The sequence below is a fragment of the Seriola dumerili genome, unplaced genomic scaffold (assembly GCF_002260705.1).
Source record: "Seriola dumerili isolate Sdu_G_001 unplaced genomic scaffold, Sdu_1.0 BDQW01000002.1, whole genome shotgun sequence".
Classification (NCBI taxonomy): Eukaryota; Metazoa; Chordata; class Actinopteri; order Carangiformes; family Carangidae; genus Seriola; species Seriola dumerili.
In genome coordinates, this window is record NW_019174257.1 from 4,831,911 (window position 1) to 4,840,459 (window position 8,549).

Consider the following 8,549-nt stretch of genomic DNA (forward strand, 5'->3'; position numbering starts at 1 on the left):
GACTGAAACAGATGGGACTAGCAGTTACTCAAATAAACCAGCAGCACTGTAAACAAGCTAATGGCAACAAGTGAAAGGTAAGCACAATTTTCTTACTTCACTGTCAGAATAAGTTGTCTACCCAGATTGGGTAAACTGCAAGTACATCCATTTTTATTTTTGAGAAAGCTGAATGAACAGTACGAAGTAAGCCACTATTAAGACTTATGAATTCTTTGAGGATCCCTTAGGGTTCTAGTATTTGCACTGGGATGAAAGTTAAGCATTCGCTCCAGCTTTAGCATCAGATTGGAGGTGCAGTATTTAGCCAGGGAGGGGCAAGGGACTGTCTCCTCCTAGCCAGGCCTGACGCCTTAACCAGGCTTTTACAGTAGGAAGGAGTGAAGCACACCGAGGTTTACCACCATGCTGGGATCACCAGTTTAATGGAGGCTCGCCCTATCCCACATTCAAACCCTGCATCTCTTGGCTCCTTTCCGGCAGCTGGGGTATACTGGGGAGCGTTCCCATGGAAAAGCTGTTAAAATGGCCATGGTAGTGAGGATGAGGAACAAGTTTCCATCATGTTCAAAGTAGCTACAAAGAGATTCACATATTGCTCTGCCATATAGACTTCTCTACTGTAAGGTAGTCCTATTAATTGTGTTGTAGTGGGTTTTTAGATGCCAGTTGGAAGTTTTGTCTCTTCCTGCCTTTTTCCATACTAGTGGTTACAGGTGTGTGTTTTGTCAGGTTTTTTTCCTCCTGACGTTTCAGCTGACATATGAGGGGTCTGAGCGAGCTTGTTTTTGCATCGTCTCCATGTTGCTATGCAGACTGACTTTTCCGTTGGCTGGGTTTCACCGTCGTCCTTAAAGACAAGCCTGTTCCTGATTGTTCCGGATCATAAGGCCGAATCAAATTAGGGACTGGTAATGGCCATAAAGTCCATGTCTGAGGCATTATACTCAAGGGCGTGGGCCCACCTCACATTTCCCATCCGCATTTCCTTTCGTCCCCCTTTCTGAGCGGGTTTGTCAGCTTTTTTTCATTACCAACTAATCTGGAGGATTTGTAACTAAAACAACAAACGCATAAAAAAGCACAAATCAGTGGGAGAGAGTGATGTTCCACATATCAACAGTATGTTCATAATTGGCCAACTCATACATCATGCTTGTTCTTCCATGAGTGGGCCCCATGCTTTGCTGTTGTTTGTAAAATCCAGTAATGTCCTACATTGCTGTGACTCAAGGTACATGTCCTGCTCTGTCTTGTGTGTTTTTTTGTTTTCAGTAAATATGGAAATCCGACTACCTTTACCCGCTAAGTATTAGTAACTAAAATACTAAAAATCTTAAATTCATTTTCCTGTCTATAACAATTGTAGGCACTTTACACATGATCTGTATCACCATGTGGGAGCATTTGAAACTACTTAAATATGTAAACAGTAGCCACCATACAATTACTAATTACTAAGTGACTGTGGCTGTTGTTTGGTTAGTTTTATCCTCACATACCCTGTCCCCTGGGCATGTGAACACTGAATTATTGTTTGCTTTAAATATCAATTATTAAAAAGAACCAATTTTGAAATGTTTCCAGACTCCCACTTATGAAATATTGGAAGCTCTTGTGTTATCATCAATTTTTTTTTCTTCTCTGCGGGACCCTTAGGCTTTGAAATTATATTGTGGCATTTTGTTGGCGCAATATACTCCACACTCCTTTGTTTGGCTTTTGATGTTTAAGATCAGCACCGTAATGATTACTTTCTTGCTCAACACCTGTCATTCTAGTTTAGGTTCTCACATATTCTGACTTGCAGAATTCCCTTGGAAATAAAAGCAGATATGATCTCTGTTTACTTTGCTATAGCAGCTAAGTCAGTATCTCTGCTCTGATTGCTCAGTCTACATGCCTTCCTACAGGCATTACAGCAGTAGCAAAGTGCCAAAATTGTGCTGCAATCAAACATTCATTCTTCCAGATCCTCCTAGGACATTACACTTACATCACACTTAATAAGGGATGCATACACAAGGGAATGGTTAAATAATTTTACATGATAGGAATCTTGCTAATTAATAACACTAATTGCTAGGGGTCTTGTCTGATAGCTTGTAAACAAAATGTTTATGCATGGCTTTCATGCAGTTTTTCCCCAGTCTGCAAAATATACAGATTAGATTGATTGAAGGATCTAAATTGTATGTATGTGTGAATGTGTCTGTATCTGTCTCTCATTTTCTCATTTATTTAAGCCTTGAATATCATTGAGGTTGCCCTCATTCGCAACGATTTTGAGGTACATAGAAAGTTAAAAGTTCAAATTCAGTGAAAGCAAACTGAGGTGAAGTAGTTTGAGATTGTTGTCTTGAATTGTCCAGGGGTGGTGAGCATGTCGATCATGAGTGTATTGTAGATAATTCCATGTGTTTGGTGCACAAAAACTAAGGGCAGATTTTCAAATTTCAAAGTAAACCCACGGGACTTGAAGATCAGGACATTTAGTAGAGCGAGTTTGGTAGAGTTATGTGGTCCAGTCCAGCATAGGTGTTGCTGGTGGCGAATGTCCAGTAAAGGCTTTATCGATGAAAAGGTTCAAGTGTTTATCATGCCTCTGTGCTCAAGAGAACCAACCAACTTTGCTTTACAGAATACAATGGTGAGTGTCTCAGGGATCACTGGTCATGAATCTGAGGGCAGAATGATAACCTGAGTCTAGGGGTTTGAGAGCAGAAGCAGCAGCATGACTGTAGATAATATCACCATAATCGAGGACTGATAGAAAGACTGCCTCAACTATGCTTATCCTACAATGCAAAGGGAGCCTGCATCTGTTTCTGTTCACAAAGTGAGGTACGATCAATGAGTACACCTTCTTCTCCTCCATCATTCAATGTCCTGCATAGCAAACCATATGTTACAATAAGTTTGTAACATAATATCTTGTTCTTACATAATTGGCACTTCACTTCTGTACATATAGTACAACCTCCAGTACATATAACATTACAGTACAGTAAAATGAGTGAGTGTGATTACAATTAGGGATGACAGCTATTCACAACAAAAATTATATCAATATTGTGTAAAATGGTTGTACCCTGTGCTCTCTGCGGAAAGTCTCTTTTATCCCCCATACACTAGGAACATTTACATTAAGTGTAAAGAAAAACCATGTCTGCTTTCATTATTTTTTGGTTCACTATGACATTGAGCTATGTGACATATTATAAAGACATTATCTTATTCCATCCAAACTCATGCCTACATTGTTTTCCTTATTCCTTCACCTAGTTCACAGCTGAACTCTGATTGCATAAAGTGTGTCTTTCTCATCAATGTGATGTGGTATTAATATTAGGTGACAGCAGTGTTGTGATAAATTCTTTTTGCATGTTTATCTGCTCCATGAGTCATAATGTTTCTTTAGGGCCTAACGTTCTAGATTTAATTTGAAAATTTAAAAAAACACTCCACTTAATTCAGAGCATGTTAACATGTGGTGAGCAGTCATATCCAGAGTGACTTTCAGTGACTGAATGAGTGGTTACAGCATTTTGCAGAGGGGCTTTTGGCCAGGACGTACGGCTGTTACTGCAATTGAACCCTTGTCCCCTACACGATGGGACGGTCACTATAACCACTGGGCCACCCTGCCACCTTGAATAATCGTTATTAGGTTCTCCAAATAAGCAATATACTTGTGGAACGGAAGGGAAACCTTTCGGCAGACGTTGAGTGGGTGGCTGTAAAAGCAAGACTTATTCATTTTATAAGACCTGAAGCTGCCCTCACATCTGGGAGGAGCTTTTTCTAAATTATTGCCATCATTTGTCGTTGCACTACCAGCTGGCAGCGAACACTGGAAGTGGACGTTTGTTTCCTAAAACAGCACAGCACCGGATGGTTGTGTCAAACACCAGAGTGGCAAGGTTCCTTTGGCATGTAATTGGCCATGAAGCAGTTTGGTGACAGCATTGCTCCTTTGTCATTGTGAGCTAATATTAGCTTACCTTACGTCACTGGCAAACTCACCATGTCACCTGTCACTGAGTTCACGTTAACATAAAGCTAGTCTGTGGCCACCATTGACTGTGTGGCCTGTGATGTTATCCTATGAGTAGGACATTGAGCCACCACCTGCTCATTCACTGCTGTTAACAATATATTCATCCTCTTTTGTTGTTACATTGTAAGGTCTGTCTTTTTCAAAGCCATATGTCACTGTTGCAAAACTGACAAAACCTGAGCTGTGATCAGTTAGGCCATTGTACAATAACCAAACCTCCAAAAACTCCGCTGCAGAGAAGCCATAGCTTCTCCCCTGAAGCTATTATTGTTGCAATTATGATGTAAAAAAAACAGGTAGTAAGGCCAAAAGAAACTTATTTGGAGTCATCGGATGTATTTTTTATGGCTCATTTAAAACTCTTGTCAGCATTGTCACCTCAGTGATAAATTATCTAAAACTCTAGTGTTTACGATAGAGTTTCCTTAAAACTCAGACTTGAATTAGTCGAGTGTGTTTAATAATGTAAGGTAAATATTTGGAAAAAACTCATCCTTGCTGTGTTCATCATAATGTGCACAGCTAAGGTCAACCCAGGTTATACACAACATAGACAGTGGTTTATTTCGTTTTATGTATGTAAGCCAATATATTCACAAAGTTGAGTTATTTGGCTCACTTTTCTTTGCCCCATTTTTGGTTTGGAATAAGCTTAAATGCCTGTGTCATACATATCAACGGTAACCAAAGATAATGTGAGGAATATAAAACATGAGAATAACATGTAAGAATATTGACTTTCTATTTTGTGCAGTATTACTTAATGCTGCCCTCAACATAACATAAAATACATTTTAGGAGGAGAAGTAAGAGAACAATTAGTCACTGGAGGCCTTGTAAATGTTCGTGTTAATAACCACTTGCTGCAGAGGAATTATTGCTGTCATTACAAATATTCCCCATTACTTAACCCCATTTACGAACACTGACAGCATAAACTGTCAGGTTTCAAACTTCAAACACGCCAGGAGATTAAGGCTCGACTTATATAATCAAACTGTTTGTCTTATCTTGTTATGCTCATTGAAGAGATCTACCTGCAAAACCAACGTTTTTTCTGGATCAGGATACACTGTACTTGCACTATGTGTAGAGAGTGTGTGTCGTGTATGTGTGCGTGCATGTTTGCGCACTGTTTAAATTACACACTTGGCTTGAATACAGTTATGAGGCACACACATGCGTAAAGGTGTATAAAAATATATTAAGATACTTACAAATACACAAAGTCACTTGTATACTCTGTATCTAAAATCATTTGCCTTACGAAGTGCAGTCTCTCAGATCCCTCATGTGCCACCTGCCACAAGTTTCATTCATAGGATGGACTCTTGAAGTAGCTTGAAGTGAAACCACTGCTCTTCAGTGAGAGTAACCAGCTAAGGTGGATTTAGGGCATCTAAATCAGGGTGTATCCCAGATACCTACTTGTTCAACGTATTCCTGACATTTCTATATAGGAGCAGAGCCCTAAACAAACCCAGGACATGCTGGGAAAGGTTAGTGTATATTGTGCCATCAATTCATTGTTTGTTTGTCCGTGTAGCCACAAGGGTCCGCATTAGGTAAATTTCATAATCTGACCAGGAGGGCCCTTGTTGACAACTGTGTGGATGTTTGCGTGCAGTGGACTATCAGTACTGCAAGCCTGCTGACTACACATGCACTAGAAAAGTGAACTGGATGCTTGTTTCATGTGCTGCATGTAGGTACTGCAGTTTTTTGTGTTGTTCAGCCAAACTGAAAAAAGGAGCCATTCTTCTTGCTGTCAGGAGGTCACCATCATGTTTTCTAGAGCACATGTGGGGAACACATCTGCTTATGCACACCCCTAGTTGTAGTATGTATAGAGGCACATGCAAGTTTGCAGCTTGTCTGCATAAAATCATGTATGACTTTCAAATTTGACTACATTCTGAAGCACAAGGAAATGTGCATGTCACTGAGTGTGGCTCACTGATGTGTGTGAATTATTTCAATAGTCTGTATGTACGCTATGGTATTTGTGTGCTTTCCTTAATACTTTATGTACGCATGGTTTCACTAATATGAGTGAAACTTTCAATGTTCTCGCTTCGTTTTCTGAAGGTACAGGTTGTGGTTAGGTGTATTAGAGACAGAAAGGGTTAGAGGTTAGAGAATAAATGTAGTCCATAAAAATCCTGACATGATCACAAGTTTGGGTGTGCACTGTGTGTTTTTGTGTGGTCTGTGTAATACTCTGTTCTGGCATCGATTTAGTTTATCTGGCAGCATGCCTTGTGTTTGCATGGCACTTTAAAAGCTTAATATAGGCCCCTCAAGTGTGCACATATTGGTTTTGTAAGAGTATTGTCATGTCTGACTGCATCTGAGCTTGATGTGTGTGCACTGTTTACATACACAGGAGGAGCTTGTTTCAGCGCAAAGCCCTGTAAGCCTTAACCAAAGAGAGCTTGTGTGGCCGCTGCAGTGAAGTGCTGTGTCAGCCGAGGTCCGCCAAACTACTCTTGGCAGTCGGCCATGTGCTTTGAGCGTTTCTGCTGCCTTTGCCATGTTGTCTCCTGCCCTGCCGTATCCTCCCTGAGGGAGATTCTCCTGCCTCCTCCCCATTCCTTCTTCTCTCTCTCTGCATCTGACAGACAGACCCTTGGGGTTGCACCTTTCTGCACAATCACCACTGTTCAGATACAAGTTGTAGGTATAAGATACAAACTTTTTTAAATAATCCCATTGGCTGAATCAAGCCTCAGTGGGCATGCCAAAGAACCTCAAATTTTCTGGCCAAGTAATGTCAGACTGGTGTCCAGGGAGCACTGCACAAGGGAGGAGAAGAGGAAGGAAACACATTGCCTGAGGCTGCAATTTAAATACAATCTAGAGTAGTTTCCCTAGTTTGCCCATAAGTCTTTCATGAATGAGTGATAAGACACTTTCATTCATATAGTCAATGCAATAGCTGACTGTGTTCTTTGTCTCTGCCTGCTGTGGTTTTGAGGTTTAATTCAACCAGTGAGATTATCTCAGACTCCTATTTTGCTTCAGAGAAATGTTTGTGTAACTAAAACCCACCTGCCTTGTTCCCTTCGAAAAGTCTCTAATTAAACAGAATTAAATGTCTGATATTGAGCACCAATCAACAGATACAAGTTTTCTGGTGCCCTCTACATTACTATTATTTCATTTACCATTTTCAGTTGAAGTCATTTGGTCAACTGGCTGGACAGGAAACACACAGCAAAGAAAAACATCAAAACTTTTGATCTGCCTTAGGTCCGCTGAAACACTTGACAAGGAGAGGCTCCTCGGAGGGCTATAAAAGGTTATAGGCAACACAGTTGGAGACCTGGACTCATCCTGTGTGATCTGTTTTGAGAGTCATTTGAGGTAGACCATTTGTTCTGGGTGGGGATGTTGATTTGAACTAAATAAAGGGCTGGAAACCCAATAGTAGGAAGAAACACCCGAAAGGCGTTCGACTAGTGTAATTTGGCACAGAATAAAAGGCTTGGTGTCATTAAAAGCAAGACTATTAGTTTAGATAATGTAATTCTGGACTGCTCTGCATAAACATCAATCTTAAGGGCATTGTTAAAGAGGAAATTATCACTGCCAGAGTTTAGATTGATATCAGTACATAGCGGGTGAAGGAGTTTGTTGCACAGTTAGTATCTGTTGTGGTTGCTATGATATATGAATAGAAGGTATTGCATGATGCATCAACTTGCCACAGAAATTTCACTTGTTACATCTGTTGAAAGACATGCAGATTAGAAGCCATAATGCCAAATCATTTATCAAGAACGGAAAGGATCAGTCTATTTGTAAAAAAAAAAAAAAGAACTACTACTGTGCTAAAACTACCAAAACTAAAAGGATTTGAAAACCATGTTACCCCAAAGCGAAAAAGAAAACATTTAAATGTCACTTAGGGGCAAAAGGAAAAATATCAAAGTCTTTGAAGGGAAAAATCAGTTTCTAAAGTTCAACTAAAAAATGGAGAACACTGTCATGTGTTATCACACAGCATTTTAATTTTCAATTGAGAGTGAAAAAAGAGGCCGCCAATAAAAGAGTTCGGATGGTTCTTATCTAATTTTGGAACAAATATTCTCATTTGTTCTTTGAAAGCAAAAGTGGAAATTCGATCACCGTCACTTTCCACAAAAACAAAATTAAACAAATAGGCTGTGGAGGGGGTGTCTGAGGGCATGGTGGCATACTTTGCAGCTGAGGAGTAGGAGCATGAGTCAACAAGAACAATTGACTACGGAGCATCAAGACAAACATTCTGTTTTACCAGTTGACACTGTTTAGAAGTTTGTGGCAGGGAGCTGAAAGATAAGTTTGGATACAGGAAACATGCCTCCTCCCCTAGTAATAACCAAGCAACTTCCCTCTCTGCAGTTTGTTTTGTTGTCAGTTTCTAGGTTTAATTACCCTTAATTCTTCCTTGCCCTTTCCATTACTTATTTATTTAAGAGGAGAATGCGTGAGGTGTGTTTTACTG